At 36.6% G+C, this 21,092-nt stretch overlaps 1 protein-coding gene and 1 long non-coding RNA gene across 4 annotated transcripts in view; one reads left to right on the top strand and one right to left on the bottom strand.

The window, feature by feature from the left end:
• LOC145943039 (lachesin) overlaps positions 1–21,092 on the bottom strand; it is a 340,250-nt gene that overhangs the window by 12,387 nt on the left and 306,771 nt on the right. The window contains exon 12 of one of the 3 annotated variants that reach the window (XR_014426464.1): positions 1,187–1,209. The exons of the other annotated variants lie outside the window; for them this stretch is intronic. The gene's annotated coding sequence lies outside the window, so the exon portion shown is untranslated. Of the gene's footprint in view, positions 1–1,186; positions 1,210–21,092 lie in introns of those variants that run through there. 3 annotated transcript variants of the gene reach the window in all.
• LOC145943042 (uncharacterized) overlaps positions 1–21,092 on the top strand; it is a 98,541-nt gene that overhangs the window by 1,327 nt on the left and 76,122 nt on the right. The window lies entirely within an intron of this gene.

Below are 21,092 nucleotides of genomic sequence, written 5' to 3'. Positions count from 1 at the left end.
AGAATAATATTAATACAAGGTATATAGAAAGTTATAACGAAATATTAATATCGATATAAAATTTCATAAAGGCGTTTATACGATATGAGAATATGAAAAATTTATAATTAATTAATACAATATTCTTGCACAAATTGTGCGAAAAGGTTTAAATTTGTTACCTCTTTTTATCTCTCATCATTTATTATAAATGTCTCACCTTCTGATACGCTTCTCAGTGTGGTGAGATTACATGCAACAAGAATTACGAGCCACGCGAATATGATTTCACGATTCACGGTTTGCGCTAGCAAAATTTATTCGTTTTTTAAACGCTCATAATTTCATATTCATATTATTATGTGTGTGTGTAGAGTTTCACTTCGGATATTTGCGATACATGATCGAAATCGTTTTCTGAGTAGAACAATTAATTTTTTCTGTATACAATATCTAATTTTTTCTCAAGTTTTGAGCTTTTCTCTAATTTTAAATCGAAAAATTACGCGAAAAAAATTTACAACTAATATTTTACATGATAATGACATGTATCTTTTGTGATAACAATGCACGCGTCTAATAAACTGTCAACGTAAATCTTTGCGGTTATCTGCCGGTGACAATAAACGCAGCCGGCAATAGAAAGAGAATTTCTCTTCTTTTTCGATCTCTGGCTAGAGGTCGAGCCAGAATATGGCCAAGAGCGACGAAAGGTAGGTGCAATATTGGTCCTTCAAAAGAAAAACGATCTCCGAGAAGCTTTTCGTTATAAAAGCGTCTCGCCGTGCATATATAAGATATTTTCAAGTTAATTAGAAAGAGCCAGGTCTATAAATAACTCCAAATTCAAATCATAAATTTTACATACATTTTACAACGTTAATGAATTATATATTTGACGCATCTCACGTGTAATCGCGATTAACCGCGAGATTTAGAAATCTCGGCACGTCCCGAAGTAGATATAGATACTCTGGCAAATTACGTTTTGCCAGTGAGAGGGCTTAATTAACCTTACAATCTTCAATGACGGTACAATCGACAAAGCGGAAAGCGTGAATGTGCGCGGAACACAATATACCGTCTCCGGTGGTCCCCATCGATGAGGTAAATGACGGCGGCTATAATACTCCGCCGTGTCGCCTATATTCCGACGGGCCTCCTTTCGCTCTCTCCGCACGAGCACCCTCGTTAAGCGCCTACGTGTCCGTGATTCTCAATCGGTTGATCCTGGCATACCAACATTATTTTTAGACGCTTCATCGGTCACGGTTTGATCGGACTCCGTCTTTAATCTTCCTGATTTTAAACCAACTTGCAAGAGAGCACAAGAGATATACGTCACGCTGGTGACGATTCATTATTTATGTCGCGTAATTATTTTCTGATACATAAATAATGACTAGGTAAAGGAATATTTGACAAGAGTATGTAGGATTTGCTAATGCACATCGTTAAAAATGTATTTTTGAAAATGACGACGTCTAAAAATACATTTTCGTTACGAAATGTTCATATTAATATTAAAAAGAAAATTTTATGCGCGTTATATTTTTTTTTTACGTCCATTCGCGCAAAATAATTGAAATTATATAACAATGCACGTGTAATGAAACACGTTAGAGTTTGCATTTCGAAGAAGAATCACTATGTAATAAAAAGAAAACGATATGGATATCGAAAAATCAACGACTCATCTCGTGCACCCCTCCCTACATACACACATGTGGACATACACTCGCACACACACACACACATACATATATCGCACACTCACATATGCGCAGTTTCGCTATCGCAGCCTCGTCGTGTAGATGTACGTGCTCGCGACTGCCAAGAGTCACAAGAAGAGAGACCAGCGAAAAGCGAGCGGCCGAGCTAGGCAGCTATGTACGTCACGTCTGGGTTCTGGATTACATTTATATCCCCATGCCCTGCCCCCCGTATACCCGGGGTGAACCCAGGGGGCCGATGCGCCAATACGTGCCTATAATCTTCCCCCATGTACCCTTTCACTCACTCGATCGCGATCCTTCTCCGTTTCATCCCTCTCTGCAGACCTCACGATTCACGGTCTACATAGGGGATACCATCTTCTCTCCTCGAATCGTCCGTGCATTCGCGAGCATACACGCGTGATGAATCTTTTCGTGCGTGTATGTACGTGTGCATAAGAGAGCAACTGCGGATAGCGGATAGTAATTCGGTTTCTCACGATGGTGACTGCGTTACCGGTAATAGATCTCCCGGTAATGGAGCTAGCTAACGCTATTATTCCTGCGGGACGCTTTATTTCTGAACGATGTCTCGGCCATGACTCGAAAGTCTTTATTCGACGATTTCGCGGTATTCCGACAATGCTGGGTGATGTTAAATATCGGAAGAAAAATATGACATCGATGACATCGATCGGCGATTCGCGAAGTCGCGTTGACACGGGAATTATTAATTTGACGAAGAGATCGGACGTTTATTTATAACTATTGTTTCGAACAATCAAATGCCAGAAATTCGCTTGAAAATATATACGCTCAGTATTTATTTTAAAATTCAAAATTTTGGTAATAAAATTCTCCATCGAGTTTCTCTTCGCAAATATTTATCAGATTTTAATATAATAATAATTGTTATACATATTGCAATAAATTTATGCGAATGAGAGATTACTAACATGTACGTTGATGACGTTTTGATTTTCTCAATCAGGCGCTTTGGCCACAGAAACATTTTTCGTTACAAAAAATATTAAATTTTTTTGAAATACATTTTTTTATAATGCTCCTTGTATAAAAGGTATTTTTATCCGGATGCTAAAAATATCCGGTATCGATGTAAGCGTCGGAAAAGAGCGCCCTCCAACTTTTTTCTCTAAAATTCGAGCAGTATTCCTCGGTTGTTCTCTCGCTCTTTCTTTCCTTTCCCCTTCTCCATTCCGTATAGGGGGTGATTTACGAGGAAGGCTTAACACAAGCTGGTTTGTTTTTATCAATAGTTAATTCGCAATTTACATCCGTTTAAATATTCATACCGCCGTCGCCGTGAAAACCCGGAGCTTTCGGTCCTCCGCATACTTATTCGTGAATCCCATCCCTTTTCTCTCTCGCTCTTCTTCCTCTCTCTCTCTCTCTTTTCTTCCCTCTCTAGTTATATCTCTATTCTTCTTCGCCTCTCTCTCTTTCACACTTTTTCTTTCCTTTAACGTTCCCATAGGAACGACAAAACCAAGCCGGATACGTTCGAATGCTTCCGCAAGCCGAAATCTCCCACGCATTAAATTCTAAAGCCGCTTTCTAGTTTCGCGACCTACCCTCTTTCTCGCACATGATGACTCTGCGAACAAGCTTCTCGCGTTGCCAAACTTCCTCTTGAAAACACTGCGATTGCGGTTACATAAGCGCGGTCAATGTGTTTGTCAAAGGGGAAAGGAAAGATATACATTCGTGGGCGATTTCGTTGCTGACAGGCATGAGTGATATTATAACGCGGATGTAATTAATTAAGCCCGATGTTAGCGCGGTAATTCAGGCCGAATTTACTTACCAACATACGTCCGAGAGTCAGGTACACCCGGTTAATTATGCGAGTATATTTTATATAGAGAAGAGAACTATATGGCGGAAGGATTGAACATTAATTACAATGTACAATGTACAATATGTGTAGAATTAATTAGGTAAAAGAGTGGTACGGTGTTTTCATCTCAAGTTTCACAAAATGCATTCTACGATATTTCAAGGAAAGATATGAAATCGCAACCATTAGAATTAAAACAGATTCCATTAAACAATATATTTATATAAATCTCTCTTAAATGTATTTTTAAGAAATATATAATTTAAGTATATTGGTTTAATTATCCGGTTTTTATCCGGTTGATTTATAGTTGACAGCGTTCTGACGAAATGTGTAATATGTTTCTGTTGCACATACGTGTTTCGTAGCGTCTATGAGAGAAGAGGAGATATATAATCCAACTTTGTAAACATGTATATCGTGCTGAATGAATAATAATTCCTGGAAATGAAATATCACGGTCGCGCATCCCCTGCCAACTGAAAACAATTCTCATTCAGCGCGCTTGATAATTCACTTGTATTTAATAAAATGTTGATGGAAAAGTCCTCGCGCACGACTATATAGCGTAGTGTAACTAAACTTTTCTCTCAAAACTCGATACTGCCTGGTGCATTCGGAACAATGCACGTGTAACCAAAGTTACCGAAACACGTTACGAGAGCTCTCTCTCTCTCTCTCTCTCTCTCTCTGAGAATCGACGGATTCGATGTCAAATTTGCGAAAGTACCATCTGCGCATCTCGGCCGGAAACTTTGTTTTTATTCCGTGCTCGGGACGCGGAATATATATATACGACGGTGTGCTGGCCTCTCTCAGTTCACATTCACGGGACCATCCTTTTTCCGAAACTTGTCAGTACGTACGCATATCTGCGTGTTTTATTCATGAAATACGTGGCTGTCTCTATCGTATCGGCGTGATAAGATCCGGAAATTGCATGTACGATGCTCCACCGCGTAATCCTGTCGCCTTCGAAACGAGAGTCCCTTGCAACGAAATGACGCAAACGCGATGTCTAGAATTTATTTAGCCTTGATATGACTGCCTCTCCACGCGGATAGAAGGTTAGCTATTTTCCGTCAGATACTGTGATTGGGAGAGAAAGACTATATGAGAGGCATCTCGAGTTTCTCGCGTTTTCCAATTTTAAAAATGCGAATGTATCAATAACTCATGCCTTATAAATTCCATTAACCCATTGAAACCTTTCGAAACCATTAAAAATGTAATAATTTCAAGATTAAGTGTTTAAAAGATTTTGTAAAATAAATACAAGCGAAGCTAACAATTTACTTTTTCATTATTATACAAGTTCTATAAACATTATAAAAATTTAATTAATTTCGTTCATGAAATGTTTAAATACAATTAAATGATATAATAATATAATAATATTATTTTATTCATTATTATATTTTATTATATATATTATTTTATATATATTTTATATAATAATATAATTTTAGAAAAGAAATTATTACAATGAGTTTTTATTTAGGCACACACATACACATACACATCGCTCCGATGAAATCTATATAAATCATGGTAGTACAATTTTTTAATATAATTGACACCAATCAGTAACGCGTTCTCGGATGACCTATATGTTTATATACATGTACACGTCGGTCATGCTCGGGCAATGTCACGCTCTCATGTCCTCGTCGCTAATGACTCATTATCACGAGCAATCACCCCTTATAACATGGCGTCGCCGCTCTTGTCTCCTATCACGTTAAAGCGCCCTTGTCGGGCTATCTTTCGACCTGCTCGCGCGTCCGCTGCATACATATTCAATCCGTCATACGATCAATTGTTAATCAATTAATTAACAGCGCGAGCGGTGCTTTAATGACAGCGCGCGATATCATCACGCCTCACGAGACTCATTTGAGCACTCTGTTCATTATCCATGCAACGTAAAACACGTCTAATTCCCAGTAACACAAAAAATACAAAAAATATTTAAAAATTTGCAGTAATTAACGAAATGTGTTTTGAAAATGCCGAAAAATGCATAGCCCGTATGAAAATTATATTTTCAAAACAATTAGCATTGTTTAAGTATTATTGCAGTAATAATGAAATTTAATTACAATTAGCAAAATACGCGGCATAGCTTTTATTTTATTTTCTCTCTAAACAAGCTTAAAGCTCTAATTTATAGTGTAAATTGATTTTCTATTATGCCATTTAATGAAGAATATCAATGGCCTTTAATGACAGCGTTAATTTATACGCATAATCTACATTAATTTATGTCCTCTCTCTATTTCACGTTTGCGAATCGATCACATCATACAATTAGGTAATTCAATTATAATGCTGTACGCGACGCTTCTTGTTTCTTTGACATTTATTTAGAATTCGAAAAACGCGAACGCCGAACATTGATTTTTTTCTCCAATGGTTAATCAAATAAATGAAGGAATGCAAGAAGCATCGCGAGACGAACATCTTGCGCTAAAACATTTTTTCGTCCCCCGAGTACGGAAAGCCGATATCCGCTTACTCCGTACACGTACGCGCGCGTTTCTTCCGGAAAGTTAAGCCGGTGGATAGAGACTCTAGAGGCGGTAGTTTTTCCGTAGTTGGACCTCCGTGGAAAAAAACGCTCTCGAGGAAAATAAGGCTGTCCTCGCCGCCTAACCCTAGTAAAACGGATTAAAATGGAGCACCGTAAAGCGCGTGCCTGTAAAACGCGTTCTTCGGGGCAACCCGTCCGCGTGTGTTGATATATCTCGAGTTTGTGTTGGTTTGCACTACGGACTACTAAAAATCCTCCTTATTCCTGGGCTGTCGCGAGCATGCGAGGAGGTAAGAGGGCTCTCCCTGGCTCTGTGGATGTTGGGTCGTACGAAAACGCGAACAGAGAGAAAGGGGTCATCGCGCGCACAGCATCTGCGCCCTTCCCACGGCTTTAGCCCCGTAGCGCCAGCTAGACCGACAATAAGCTGATAATTGAGCTTTTGAATAATTCCAGCTATTTAATCCAGGGTTTAATAAAGCTTCGCTCCCTTCCCCCTCCTCCGCGAATGTCGTTTCGAAACACCCGTGAATTTCATTAGGGACTCATGAGCAAGGACTTGCGACCCATTAATGCGCGCAATTTTCTCGCAGCTTTTTTTTTTTATAGCGGAGTTGCCGAAACGGAGGCCGCATAGACAAATAGTCCGAAAAAAAGCTAAGAAATAAGCGAGTGTTTCATTAGAAAAATTTTTAAACCAGCAAAATATTCTAAAATACTCTAAAGCAAATTGTAATATCTTTTATCGCTTTTTTTTTTTTTACTATTTTTTAAATAATTTTTTTTTAGTATTAGATGCAAAATAATCAAGCTTCATATATACATATACATCATATATCTATATCACATATCTATATTTATCCATATTTTATATGTATATATATGATATAGATATGATATATGATATGATATATGATATGATTATATATGAAGTTCAGCAAAAAAACAGTGATAAAAATTATTTTTTCTATTTTTCTTCCCTTCCCAACATTCCGCCTGTTAACACTCGTTATTTGGAGCACTCTGCAGGACCGATATCGCGGTTTATGCGAGAACGAGTGTTTAGTATCACGGGTTCTTTCATCGGCGGATTAGTTAATTTCGGTACCGCTTCGCCATGGTCCCCGGATCCCCGATGTAATTAGCTGTACAATAGGAAACAGCAGTTCCCCGTGCCTCTCTATCGCATCGACGATGTAACGTCTAAACCAATCTCCGGCAGCAGACAATTATTACACCCGAATTTCATACATAATCTCCCTCACCCTCCAGCTCCTCTTTCCCGGAGGTGGTATTGCGGACAAAAGTATTCCCTAGAGTTAATGCGAACTGCATTAGGTGAACCCCGACCGCGTGTACTTCTGCAAACGTTCAGTTGCAATGGTTAAATGCATTCACTTAACGAGCGCTTATCGTTTTACGTTGCTTTCTCTTTTTTTTCAGAGTCGGTTCTTTCACTTCTAAATTATCCCAAGGATAGTTTTCTTTTTTAAGATTGTTATAAACATATATAGATGTAAATCAAACTGAATATGTAAAGATTTACCATATACAAAAATTATGTATAAATCTTGCATCTATGAAATTATTTTTTTATTGACAAAAAAAATTCGTACATGCTAAGGATAATAGTAGTATAAAAAACTGTAAAAAATTGTAATATCTGTCATAATTAAAAAGAATATTAAATCTATATTTTATATTCTTTTTTCAAATAGATAAATATTACTTAGAAAAGTTCTTTTTTCCTTTTTTCATTTTTGACACTTGAATTATTTTTAAGCCAAATATTTAAATTTTTTAAAATAATTTTAAATACATATAAAAAAATACAACATGAAAACGTTATGATATAGGAAGGTATATTAAAATAAATTTGATTATTCGTATCATTAATTACTTGTCTGACTATTAATGATATCGTCTTACATTTCGTTGAATAGCTGATATTTAACGATAATGTAACTATTAAAAGTAATTGTTAAACGTAAGCTTAATTAATCACAGTTAATATCAATATATAATATATCATTTGAAATATAATAATAGGCGATCTAATAACAGAAGTGATGATTTTAGTATATAATCGATGATTTAATAACACCGCATATCAGTAATTATCCAAATCAGAAACCCGGTCGAAATTATATGAATAGGTAAATAAGTTAAGCCATTTGCAAATCTGTGTATATCTCAAAATTATATTATCAATATTGAAGCAAGAATTACTATATCTGATTACTTAATTTAATAGAGTAGTAATTATTTACATATTTTGCGAAAGTTCTATTAAAAAATAAATTTCTCTTTTCGTAATTTTGATAGAGTATCAATAAAAAAAATGTAAGCATATTTATAAATTAGGAAAAAAAATTGGAAAAAAGAACTGAAAAACAGAGTACAAAATTATAAGACAAATAGCCGATATAAACATATAAACTTATAATCATGTCGTATTTTCACGATGATCATAAATATTTTGTCAGGAAACAAAAAATATTTTTAGCAACACTACTCTTATGATATTGTTTATCTTCGTGTATCAACATATACATATATCATCATATCGATCTTTCTGATTTAGTCTTAAACACTGATGAACTCGAGTGCACGATTACTAAACATTGTCGGGTGTTCGGTAATAGAGGATCGGTAATAGAAGCCACTTCCTGGAGTAGTCGCGGTCAGTTTATGTAGAGACTTCATGCTTCCGTGGGGCGGTCAGAACACACACGCATATATTTTGTCGTATACACTCATCTTGGAGAGCGCGTACACACACTAATCTGACGCGGCTATGTACTAGGGTAACACAATCGGTTAGCAACCCGCGCCCAATATCCATATATAGGCATCAAAGGGAATTCCTACCTTGTAACACACAGAGTTTGATGCTCTCCGCAGACTCCTTGATTGTTGGCATAGTTAAAATGCCATTGTGCGATCGTGAGGCCTGCTTTTAATCAATCCACTTATGTTTTATCGAAATCGCTAGACACATCGAAGAGACGGATTCTCGCGGATTATTTTTTTATAATATAACCGTGTATGTCGATTTATCAATTATAACTTTTCCTATACAAGATGACATAGATCTGACGCAAACGTCTTTGCGTTCATCTTTTTCATTCTGGATTTGATTAATTTAATACGCGAATAGTCCGAATGCTATAGTATATTACGATCAATTTAAAATTCAGATTAAATGGAATAATTGAGATGCTGGAATAAACGGAGCATTTATTATTATAATGGAGCATTGCAATTATTTTCTAACAAACCTATATCTTTTAATGAGAAAATAAAAATAGAGGCGCGCTAAAAGAGCGAAAATATACCAACGTATCTAAATTTTTCAAAGGAAAGAAGAAAGCGTATGTGCGTGTGTATGTGTGCGAAGGTCTCTATATTTTCTCTTTCTCTCTCTCTCCTTATGAATCTACCTTTGCTCTGTCGTGCTTTGTCTATTCTTCTAGTAAGCTATATAAGATTCATGAAAATTTCCACGCAAGAATGCAACTTTTATGAACTAAGAGAGCGAAAGAGCGTAAAAAGTTGCACATTTATATTTATATTCCTTTTTTTATGGATCCGTTAAACACGTACGAATAATTGATATTAAGTAAAGTATACAAAATTAGAAGTAGGGTACATTTGGAACGTAATATATTTTTAATTCGAAATTTAGTGGTTATAACACGATTTATTTTCTTTAATGTTCTTAAACATTTTTATATTTTTAACTTATCTTTATATATTTTTATATTTGATGTCATATGTAATATACACAAATAATAAATGTTATTATCTAAAATGTGAAGTAACCAATATAAATTCACATGAAAATAAATTCTGTCTTGAATTTTGTCACAGATTATAGATCACCTAAAACGGGTTTTACGAATCGGGACAAGTGTATAATTGAAAACGTTTGAATGTTGAAATAAATATATGCTCCTCGGTATAGAAAAAAAATTGTTTGAAAATGTTGTTTTACAATAACAATTGATAGCAATTGATCGATGTCTTTAATCGTACGGTAACAATTTGCCTGCATCAATTTTACACTTTTTTTCTACAAATTGGAATGTTGGATTTGATGCTCGCACAAATGTTATTTATGATTTATTGCTTTTTAATGCCCATCTGTTAAATTTACTTGATGTAACCTATCACGTTATCGCTCCAGGCTCGCTCCAATTCCAAATTGATGATTTCAACGTCGCAAAAATTAATCCTTTAAATTAACCGTAGAATTAAACATTGAGAGATTTTTAATTTGTATTTAATATTCGTAGTGTGCATAATATATAACATGCAATATTTGTCGCTTGCTCGATTTATGCATAATTTTTTTCACGCCGCGATGCTACGTCAAAGGATAAAGTGGAACATCTTTGTTGCAACCGTGTGATGAAACGATGCTGATTACCCTTTTAATATAGTATACTCGCGATAGTATAGTCTATATCTACGGCAACGTGGAAAATTACTAACTTCTTGCTTGCTCTGGCAAGTCTCGGCGCGCATCCCCTATTCGCGATCTTTCCTCTCGCTATATCTGTCTTCTCGCTCCTTTTGTCGCGCAGAGTCGCGTCTCCTTTCTTGTTAAATGCGAATAACTTGACTGGGTGTAATTTTGCGGCAACCGCGGAACATTAAGCCCATATTATACACACGTATGTGGATGTGCATTAGTTTATATATTTTAATGTGTCAAAGCGTACGCACGAATTTCGCGCTCGCGCGTGTCAATGCTACATGTATATTTTAATGTCTATCCCTCTCTCTTTCTCCATTGATGGACCGACGTCGATACACCCTTTATGACTATCGGACCATGATTATTTCAGCCGTTTAATTGATATAAACACCGAGCTGATAATTATTAATTTCATGAAATATTAATACTCCATGTACGTCCGCTTTAAATGACCAACCGTCCGCGAATTGATAATCGTCCAAAGCGCCCGGGGCCCTGCAATTATGTTAGAATTGATTTTAAATTTCTGCGATGCTACTTGCTTGCAAATGATTTGGATTATTTTCGAGATAGGTCTTTATGAATGTCTGTAAAATAGCATTCTCTATTTTTATTTTTTCTATTTCTATTTTTATTTGTTTTATCGGTGCAGTGTTTCGTACAGAGCTATAAGTATATCAATTATTTTATATATCATATGATGAAAAATAGTTTCATTAATTTTCTCGCGTGCGTGTATATAGATAATAATATCATGCTTCCGAAATGTGCAAAGAAATATATATATATATATATATATATATATATATATTTCATATTGATTTGCTATGCATAGAAAATTATGATTATTTGTATAGACAGAGTTGATTATTTTATGTTATTTTTTTTAGAGGATCAAAAACGTAAATTAAAAGATATAATAAAAAATGACAGTATTTGGCGTATATGTATACATATTTCACATTTCTGGTCTTGCTATAGTATTCATCGATTGAATTTCAATTTGATTAAACATTCCGACATCTCGTAGGGATATATTCGTGCAATTTGTTTGCCATTCAGTGCCATCGAATCTAACGTGTCGACGCTTAACGACATAATTCATGCGGTCCTTCGACGTCTCGAAATGTAGCTCGATTTATTCCGATCGCGCGGTTTATCATGCAATGTATTGCATTCGGTCCACCACGTCTGACGCTCATGTTACTGCTAACGCGCCATTTGAGATGAGACCGTTTCGCGAGAGAACGTGCCATTTGCAGCCACCGCTGTGTGTCACGATGCGGGCGAAATAGATATAAATAGTCCGGTGTGGTGCGGTGATGTTCTCGGGGGTGGAGACGAGGGTGTCTTTCAAAATGTCTCAAAGGATGCGTGACGACGTGACGATGCAAAGACGTGAGGAGAAAAAAAGGGAGAGTAGAGGACACGTCGCGTGCAACGTTTTGCACCTCTCCCTTATGAATATGTTATCAGGATGTCTCTTGATGGGTTTCACGCGCGCCGGTCACGCGCACGGACAAATCTACTGTCAATATTTGTTCGTCCCCGTGTGTGATCCGTCAAAATCTCACACATTTCGCGCGAGCGCGAATGTGTGTATACAACATATCTCGCTCGATCCGCACGCTCCGATTTTATTAATCAAAGCTCCGAAAGAAAGAGAACAATATACATACATATATATGTATATTTTTTTCTGTGTTCTATATATATATATAAATATTTTGTATCACAGAAAAACAAGATATATCGATATACTGTATCACGAGCGTCACAGGCGTAACGTGTGATATTTATCTCGCGCGAGAATATTAAACATTTCAATGTATCCCGAGGTCGATATTTCCTGTCGTGCTGCGCGGCCTTCCGGCGGTCCATCCCTTTCGCCGGAATGATGGCTTGGGCACTCAGAAAGCTCCGAGCTACCTCAAAATCCGTATTCGTGTGCCGTAAATCATAGCTTCGCAAAGAGAAGGGGAGAGAGAGAAAATCAAATATATTTATACATCTCGCGGGCGTGCGCGTAAAGTAACGCGAGTCGCGGTTAAAGCAACGTGTTTGGCGGTAGAAATACCGGAGAACTGCACTTGACACCTGCCCCGAATTCGGGATTTCTACTACCCTCCCATTCGCCTCTTCTCCTCCACCCCTTGCTGCAGCCTCTTGTCAACCCCACGCAGCTGGCTAGCCAGAGAGTACCCGACGTAGTAACCTTTCCCTTTTCCCTTCGTCCGCTCGCCACTTTGATTCCTGCAACTGGCCCTCTGCAAAATTACCTACCTACGGCGAACTCGCGTTGAGGTTTTGCGGTGCGGCCGGCCGCGCGGTATATCAACGTTACTGTATAACACGGCTACATTTTGCAGTGTGTTGTGCGCGCGTGCGGCCGACTCGGCCCAATTTTACATGCAATTTCGCGGTGGCGAGCGATCCGCAGAGGGAGAGAGAGAGAGAGAGAGAGAGGAGAACGCCGAGGTTTTTAATTATATCCCGGTCGAGCCGGTCGGCGGGATATTAACCGGAAATCATTCCGGCCGCTGCAAGCCGCTGTTATCGACAATGTGTGCCGCCCCGTACCTGGCAGCCCCGAGAGAAAGGGGCAGATGCGGGACAAAAATGGAACTTTCTGGTGGACAATCACGAATTGTTGCGTTACATCCGTTACGGCAGATAATCCGAACCATCGGAATATTTTGATGCTTGCGCGTTAATTGTCATTGGAGTTTTAAGCCTCGTGTAAAGCGAACATCGTGGAAGAGAACGGCTTGAAAAAGATGAAAGAATATATTATAGAAGAGAGCGCGCGTATTTCTTCTGCAATTATTGAAATTATTAGCTCTACATTCTTTTTGAACGGTGAATTATTATGTCATTATTATATCACTATTTATTTAATTAATATCCTATCAATGTTTGCGAATGTCATTCAATTGTCATTATCATTATTATTTTAAGAATATATATTTCTCTCTCTTTTCTCATATTTATTTTATAAATATGATTTATACAAAATGAATAATTATTATTATTTTATATACTTCTTTTATTTTTATTATCATTCCGTAAATTGATTTGTTCGTATTATCAAACAGAAAGACTCATTTGCACATTTACGTAATTCTTGTGAATGGAGAATACAAATATTTTATAATACTCGAGGTTGGAATGGTATCAGGTGCAGATGACCGCTTTGCAAAAGTACGTTTCTCGTGTTGATTTATCATCGTATACTGCCTACTGTATATACTCCCGCGAATGTCATTAAGCGTGGATGATATCGAGACCTCAGGCATGGCTATCGTTATCGAGCGTGGGACGTTTCCATTAAGTGCACCACGGGGTGAATACGGGCAACGCGAACGATGAGAATGTTCTCTCGCATTAAATCGTATTTCTGCCATTAACATGACCGATCTTGAAGAAAGCGCGGTCTTCAGTAAATAATTTTTGCGCGATTCATTTAATTTTCTCATTGTCGGACAAAAATAAAAAGTAAAAAGTTTCTTTAAGCTGTATTTTATTTATATATATATTGAATTTTTGTATATAATTTGTTAAAGACATTTTATTTTTCTTAAAATTATTTCATACAAATATAACGGCAGATGTTATTAAATAGCTTGATGTTAAGCACACAAGTGCGAGAAATGCTTTTGCCTGGCGATTAATATCGACGACAAGAAATGCATTTACGTGGATGAAGCGACAAGCGAGCACTCAAACTGCTATTCTACTCGGTTTTAACAGTGTCACAGATCCCGACACGGGATGGCATGTATGTGGTTCACTTTTCGAGACCGTTCTCGAACGTTGCTGCTATCGACAGACGGCCGAAGAGTACGCGAAGAAAAAATATCCCCGACGTTTCGTGCGCTTCTCTCTCTCTCTTTTCACACGCGTGTCCATTCGAACGGCCTTCGTACACATAAGCTGCGCTTCCATCCGCCTGGCTACAGCGACGATGACACATCAAACGCAGCCGAGACGAGTATGCTCACGAATGTGATTTGTCGTCGTAGAGAGCACGAAAGGAATAGATCGTTAAAGATGCTCTTGTGGAGTCGTCTCTCTTGGCAAACACGACATTCGCGAACGCTACATTTACGTAAATCTATAGCTTTTAATTCGCATCAAATATGTCATTAAGACAATGTATACTTGTCAGACTACCAACTAACATCTCTTTCAGCACTTTTTTTATCGAACACTGTATTAAGTAATTAAGTCATTTTTAATAGTATTTAAAAAATCTAATATCAATTTCAGTATTTTTAAAAAGCAAAACGTTATAGAAATAATATAAAAATGTTATATGATGTATCGGAAACCAAACAATATAATAATTCATCCGGCAACTGCAGTCGCGTTAGGGAAGGATGGCGTTAAGTACATGTGGCATGCATAAAGTTCGCTCAATAGTCACAAAGTTTTGTTTCATCCCAAATTCATAGTGCGCTATATATGTATATATAAGCCGTGCTCATTAAAAGTACGATTCATTTCCATTAAGTGCACCAAGGGATGATCATCCCGGGGGAATCGTCTGCTTAGTTTCGTGTATGCAGCGAATTAAGTCGTTAATGCCCAAACACCTCGGCCGCCAGTCGTCCGAAATTTTGGAAATTACAAAGTTTGGTTACATATCGTCGGAGAGAGCGCCGGAGAATGGGAAGAACCTCTGATCCTCAGGAGTCTGTTTATGTATTTCTATACTGATAATTAGATTTGACATCGAAATTTGTGAACGCGCCATCGAAGTGCAGGGTTCGTGCATTATTTCGGATTGTCCTGGTGAATGTCTGCGCGAAATTGTTGCTTTCGGTTGTCTTCGTACAAGAGTCCCGCGAATAATGCAATGTCAGCTTTGTTCTCTGAACTAATCGACGAAGCCATGCATTTAGATCGAAAATTGCTTAAATGGTTTAAATATAGCGGAAATATATTTTTTTTTATTGTTCTATGTTCTTACAAACATATTTAGGTAATTTTATTTTATTCAAAGAAACCTTCAATTTTATCGAGCATTACGATATGGCATGAAAAATGGAATGTAATGCAAGTACCATAAGAAAAAATCATTTAAACACAAAGTGCATTACAAATCTAAGAAATTATTGCAATAATTCATAAGAGATTTTTTTCGCAACCTTTTCCTTACGTGAATATTTTAAATGAAAAATTTTTATCTACAAATTTTCAGTTAAGAAACAGCTATTATTTTAAACACCGTTTAAATTTATATCTGTTTCTGAATGTGTTATTTGTATTCTTAGAAAGTATCGTATAAATGTGTAAAGTAGATTTCATCATCCCTCTAATGCAGTTTCCCTTTATAACACAACATTAATTAACTAACTTTCAGAGGTAGCGTCAACAAATGTGCAACTTGGTAACATTCGCGGCCTTTCACTTAATGAATCCCACTAGTGCTCGAATTATCGTCCCAGCACAAGTTTTATATTTCTTTCACACATTCGCGCTGAATCTGTGTTTCGCGAATAAGAGAGTTCCCTTACAAAAAAATATAAAACTGAATTTTCAGTACCGATAGAGTAGCGTGTTAATTGCGAAGGCGAAAAACTAAACACATACTATATATAAAATAGCAACTCTTGTTCTCACCTGCATTACGTATTTTTAATTGCGTGTCATGTTTTTTGGTCGTCTAACCGTGGACCATGCAAAATTGTAAAATTGTTCGTACGTAATAGAAACGCGGCGGAAAAAACATACAACTGTTAAAATATTTACCAATACTTTATATCGCAATATCAAAATATCATAATAATTATCACTGTATAAAACTCAGTTAATATTTTATACCTCATGATTTATGATAAATATTTATTTTTAATTATTTTCTTATTCGTCTCTCTCCTCCCCCCCCTCTCTCTTTGCTAAAATGGACAATTTATTTTGACTTTATATATGAGGCAAAAATTTAATGACGACATAACGACAGACGAGATGATGGCCATCGTACGACGCGGATATATTTTTAAACATATTTTTCATACGACTACTTTTGGTCCCGTCAAAATTGGTAATTCCTTTGAGCCGCGTTTCTGGAAGCGGAAGCGGAAAGAACTACCCGGAACATTATCATTTATATGAAATCCTTTGCGCGTCCTTATGCATAGTCATTATCCTGTTGCTTTTCAGAGCTGTCCCTCCAGAAGGAAACGGAGGAGCTCATGGAAGGGAGAATAACAAGAGTAGTAGTTCGATACACGTACATACGCGCGGAGAAACGTGACATTCTTAATTAAAGGGCGCTAGCGAACCTTTCTACTTTTTATTATAGGCATTAATTCGAGCCGCGTTTAATTACATGTCTTTTTGAGGGACGATCTAGCTTTCCGCGGTTTAACGTTTGCGAGCAAATTAATTTTAAAGATCGGTAAACGCGAGTTACGTGCCAATTGGCGTTGTGCAAAGTCTGATCGAGTCTCGGCAAAGCTCGCTGATATTTGTGATAAAAATACAATTGAATATTTATTTCTATTCTATCTCTAAACTAATTTTTTTCACAGATGTAATTTGCGTAATTGCGAAATATTGGAAATCGTATTATATAGAGAGACATACTTTATTATAATAATAATATTTAGTTCTCGAGAATAAAATACTTTATGAAAATGCTCGTATGTGATAATATGTGTAAATAAGATTGGAGTTTATTTGAAAATATCGTACTTTGAGTTTCTGTAAAGATATACATATTGTACCTATATATATAACTATCACTGTGGGCCATATTAATTTTTATAAAATATAAAAGTTTATTTCCCAAATAAATGTGAAAAAGCATTGAGATTTTGAGCGAGATATGTATAAAATGAATAGCCTTTTAACAGAGATATTTCAGTGACATGAAAAATATTGTCACACTCTTTTCAAGGATCAATACTATGCCGATCTTAAATTATACAAGTAAATTATTTTTCTCACGCGAAAATAATATATAAATATATATTGTATATATGTGTACACGCACATACGAATATTCCCGCGACGCATAATATTTTTAGAACGCGCTTTACCATGGTATAACAACGTAGGAGCGTAAGGATAAAACTTTTCGCGAGCTTTTCTTTATTTAAGGCGACAGAGTGTACTTTCTCCGTGAATGAGAAAGAGAGAGCTTTAATGCAACACATAAGTATGACGACGATTTACATCCCTTGCTGTTATATTTTTCTGCCTCGAAAGACAAAGCGCCGGTGTGAAATCTGAATATCTTAGGACACGGAGCATAACGTTATACTCGCGGGCAGAGCGAACGTGGGGGGTTGTGCATATATGGGGAGAATATGCGGTGCGCTTCATCATTCCCGATCTCGTATGTAAGGCGCGCATGTACATGGGCTATACTTATGCGGAATATCCGCATGTAATACCGGAACTTCTGCGGCGTAAAGCTGTCGCACGTCTACGACGGATAGGTATACGTACAATATATATTCGCGTGTAACTTTGATCGCGCACGATTCGAGAGATGCGCGCGATAATTTTGGAGAGAAAATCCGAGGAATGGAAATGCCGCATATTGTTGCGGCGAATTCGCGATCAAACAGCTGATGAGAGCTCGCGGATGGGAATTTATTACACGCGTTGACAGGCTTCTTGTTTCGCAGTAATTCAAGAACTTGATCAAGCAATGTATATAAAAAAAAATTAGAGAAACAAAAGAGACGGTGCGTTTTTTTTTAAGAATAAACTTCCATCGAATTTCCACCGACATTCAGAAACGGCATCGCATCACTATATTTAATGCTGTGATTTAAATCTAATTTTTATTAATTATTCGGGTGGGCGTATAAAAGTTGGGAAAATGTAAAATTCGCAAAAAAAAAAAAATAAATGGTAAAAGAATGTGACATTACTTATATATCGATAACATACATATTTCTGTAAATTTCACTGCAAATGGCACTTTATGCGCTTCCGTTTTCCATATTAAATTTCCTGCGGTAATTTGCATTAAAATAAATCATTTCTCGTATTTTATATGCAATCAAATTAAATGCGTAAAAATGTAAGTTGACCTGTATGTGTGCTTGCTTGAATTAAAACTTTGTCAAATGAGAACAATTAAGTTATAAAATATTTGACAGAATAATTATATAAATAACAAATAAATATATAAATCTAAATAAACAGAGAAAAAAGTGTTAATACATACGAATAATACTGGCTCATAACATTATTCGTAATAAAATGTATCTGCGTCAATATCGTATGTCCTGTATGCTGACTGAATGAAACTCATACATATCGAAGGTCATTGTTTTTGATGACATTGCATTTCATTTAATGAAAATCGCATACGAATGAAAGGTATCGTCGATTTAACTATCGGTTGATTCGTCATCGTATACAGGTCACACGCTGATGACACATTTGACGGAAAATTCGATATCGATCTCTTTTTCTCTTACTCGCTACACGAGACTCCGAGAATAATCAAAGCGCCGTAAAGGCAATTTGGCAACGATATCGAACACGAGAAGGGCAGCAGAAAAGACGAAGGGAGCATAGCTAGCTGAATGCGAAGTGCAAGCAAAGATAAAGGTGGAGTAAAAGGATGGAGGGGAAGAACACGATATTATTCAGATCCTTGGAGGAAGCCGTTGGGAATAGCGCCGTTTTAAACCGACCGGCCTCTTTAAGGTTCTTCCGGCTCCTTTCGCGACGACTCCTCAAAAGCGGCACAGTCTTTCGTAAGGCAAGGAAAAAAGGAGTAAAAGTGAGAGCTCGACGGCGGCTGCGATGCGGAGGGACTGCGGTAGACTGATGTAGATATATATGAACAGAATCCGTCGTGATCGCGAGGTAAGTTTGGTGCGACGACGACGACGACGACGGGAGGGATGGCTCGCTACGGAGAGACAGTGGCTCCCTGCGGTACACGGTAGGATCCTTGAATCCATTACGACGGAAGCGGAAGACGCTGTATCCGCGACGGATCCGCCGGCGGTCGGTGGTGTTTCGCGTCAAATGGAATCGGACGGGGCTTGATCTGGTTATCCGTGTCGAGTGTCGTGCACGCGAAGAGAGGATTATATACGATGAAGCCGATAATACGACGCAGGGTGCTACGCCCATGTCCAGTGACAGATTTAGAACGTTCATTTAAGACAGTCTCGACATATACACAATATATATATGTGGAGAGAATTTTCTCTTAGAATTTACCCTGAAAATCATGGTAATCGTGGGACAATATGGTATGGAAAGAATTTTATGAGAATTTCTCTGATTAATATTTATCACAACAAAAATAATATCTACACAATAAAATATAAAATATGTTTGATTAATTTTACATTAAACTGCATGGTAAAATTAATCAAACATATTTTATAGTGTGAAATTCTCATAAAATTCTTTCCATACCATATTATCCCACGATTACCATGATTTTCAGGATAAATTCTAAGAGAAAATTCTTTCTATGTATACATGTATATATGTAAAATTATAAATGTTTATTACTAATTCGACCTGACTGGCCAGTACAAAAAGTTTGATACTCGACGTTTCGGCCCTTGGGTACGGGCCCTTTTCAAGTTATTACTTTCGAGGTGTCAATATGAAAGATGTGTAGTTACTGTATATGTATATATATATACAATATATACTTCAAAAATTCATTATAGAAGATAATTAATCGAATACAAATGTATCTTTAAAAAATAGTTTGCTCTTAATTAGAACAGCCATTTTTACGCACGAATAAAATAGGAATTGTAAGTTTGCAATACATTAGTAGGTATACTGTTCGTAAAGAAGGAAAGAAGGGGGAGGGTAATAAAATAACATCAGAATTCTATATAACGTGGAATTTTATATCTTGATAGGAAAACTTCAATATTTATCTATTACATAATTTTTTTTATTTTATACTTGCACGTTGGAAAATTTTTGTTAAGATATTAACGAAACTAAAACAAAATTATATTATATATTGATTTCGTTGCATTTTGTCGAAAATATTTTTTGTCGGGTAAATGGAATTATTGCGCAAAGGTGTGTAAAATATGAAAAATTAAATAAACAATAGAAAACACGGTAACCATGTTCGAACAAATTGTATGAAATAACAGTGAAACGGATATTAACTGAAAAGTTTACAAGTATTTTTCGCGCTATCACGTTCTATACCGGCAATATGAAACATATATATGCTTTGCAATATAAATTTTTCTATATAATTATTTTTCTATATAATTTTTTTATATAAATTATTTACTTTATTATCGATGTGACGTTAACTCTAAAAGAAAGTAGAATGTACTGTCACGCGAAACGAGATTGTTAATTAGATATCGAACTCGTGATAAAATTCGTATCGAAAAATAAATACACACACATACGCGTATCTATTGTATATTTTACATAAACTTTTCCGAACTTCAAGGTGCAGCGATGAACGAAAGAAAAACGAAGTAATGATCGCTGGCGGAGGCATAGAATTGTAGCGTTACGGAATACAGTTATCGCTTGCAGTGTAAACTG

This window comes from Prenolepis imparis, unplaced genomic scaffold (assembly GCF_030444845.1).
Source record: "Prenolepis imparis isolate NDT839.2.m4 unplaced genomic scaffold, iyPreImpa1.0 SCAF_11, whole genome shotgun sequence".
Lineage (NCBI taxonomy): Eukaryota > Metazoa > Arthropoda > Insecta > Hymenoptera > Formicidae > Prenolepis > Prenolepis imparis.
This window is presented reverse-complemented; position numbering and strand designations above follow the sequence as displayed.